Source organism: Crocodylus porosus, unplaced genomic scaffold, assembly GCF_001723895.1.
Source record: "Crocodylus porosus isolate Cpor-Errol unplaced genomic scaffold, CroPor_comp1, whole genome shotgun sequence".
NCBI lineage: Eukaryota > Metazoa > Chordata > Crocodylia > Crocodylidae > Crocodylus > Crocodylus porosus.
The window spans coordinates 17,917,067-17,918,990 of record NW_017728932.1 but is presented as its reverse complement, the minus strand read 5'-3'; the positions used below and the strand labels follow the sequence as shown (position 1 = coordinate 17,918,990).

At 41.1% G+C, this 1,924-nt stretch overlaps 1 long non-coding RNA gene across 1 annotated transcript in view; it reads left to right on the top strand.

The window, feature by feature from the left end:
* Positions 1–663: 663 nt before the first annotated feature.
* Positions 664–1,924, top strand: part of LOC109317276 — a 2,507-nt gene continuing 1,246 nt past the window's right edge. Inside the window, exon 1 of the long non-coding RNA XR_002103015.1 lies at positions 664–1,840. This is a non-coding gene — a long non-coding RNA (uncharacterized LOC109317276). The remainder of the gene's footprint in view (positions 1,841–1,924) is intronic.

Below are 1,924 nucleotides of genomic sequence, written 5' to 3'. Positions count from 1 at the left end.
TAGGAGAAGGTTTCAGACTGGATACAAGGAAAAATGTCTTCAGGGTTCATGTCATCAGACTCTGAACAGACTCCCAGTGGGGGCGGTGCAGGCACCGACCCTGGAGATCTTCAACAGGAGACTGGATGCACGCCTCGCTGGGGCTGTGTCCTCTGCAGTCTTTCCTGCCCAGAGCAGGGGGCTGGACCTGATGATCTCATGAGACCCCTTCCAGCCCTAAACTTCTGTGAATCTGCAATTTCAAAAGGTACATTCCTTATTAAAAAAGAAAAGAAAACCCCAGAAACTTCAAATCAAATAGGCATCCCCTTTCTTATTTGAAATTGTTCAATGCAAGGAAAAAAAGCAGGTGAGCTCAGTGATGCCACCATGTGGCACAATTAATTTCTCCTGATAACAATAAATGCTAGAACTTAAAAAAAGACATACAAAAAAACCTAGAATTCTTGGTTCCAAAATGATATATTTTATTAGACCAACTGGGCAATAACAAGAAAACTGTCCTTTCAGTTTAAATTTTAAGAAGGAATGTACATGGGCCTGACTGACTTCTACAAATCTTGTTTGTTGTAGGGACAGAAAAGCCGACTTGCTATAGGTTGTTTCCCCCCCCCCAAAAGGCTCAAAGCAGATTTTATTAATAGATTAATTTATTGGGCACTTACAATCATACTGTACTACCGGTTTATAAACATCCTAAAGATTGTGGCAATTTGTTCAATTCAAGACAAATAAAATAAGAAAGTTCCAATCAACCTTTATTTAGACCAAAACAGCAGATTAAGAATTTAACGTACGATACATTAGCTACATTCACTAAGAATATAATCACGCAATATTAATATCAATACCTGGGAGAGTCAAACACAAAACCATGCCCAATAGCACAATAAGGCACTGATCATTTTGAGCAAACTTGCCTCCCTGTGGCTGCAGCTAGAGGAGAGAGGCAAAAACCGGAAAGAGCTGTGATTGATATCACCAGGATCTACTTCTTCCTCCCAGACTATGGCCCACGTCTGCAACTGAACACGTGGATCTTGGATCAGTCTCCTCAGTCTTCTACTGACTTACCAATGACATCCCTATTTCCTGGAAGACTGTCATCCTTGCATCGAGGGACTGTTGCTGCAGCTGATGACTAATCACGTGGATGTTATTTTAATTCTGTGGTGGACATTTTAGAAGGGAATGCAACACAGACAATCCTGTGCAAGACATGTATACTTTAAAACTAGCAAATCCTCCATATTCTCAATTAGCAATCAGTTTTAGGTTTCCCTAGCAGGAGGGCAGGGGAGGAGGGAGTCCATAGCAGCCTATTTGTTTTTAGCAGTTCCTATAAGTTGGCTACACCTTGCCCTCATCATCTGATACCTTCCTTCCCTCAGAATTCTGTCTTTCCCTGAAGAACTGGGAATTAATTTAGCTTCCTAAAGATCTCTGAGCCTGTGGAAGGCTCTGAAGAATTTAATTTGCTTTTACCTTCTACCATCCAAGGTAGGGCAAGGAGGCTTCCACTACCTCTGATCTCCTGCCGTACTACTTAAGAGAAGAAATTTTATCCCAGGTTGGAGAACAGTGTCTGAAAGTCCTTTCAAATATTAATGTTAATGGTAATTACAAAGAAAAAAAAAATAAGTTTCACCCATCAGCCATTTTCTCCATTCTGTGTATTTCTATATCACCTTTTTTTTCCCCCCCTCTCAATAATTTACAGAAAGGCATTAAGACAAGCACAGGGCATCACTGTGTTGTATAAAACCACCCCTGATGGAACTTCCAGAACATTTGATATTCTTTCGGGGATTCAGGAAACATAATTCCACTAATATTCAAGGTTTCATAGTTTCTAGGGTCAGAAGGGACCTGAGCAGATCATCTAGTCCGACCCCCTGCCATGGCAGGAAACAATACTGGGGTC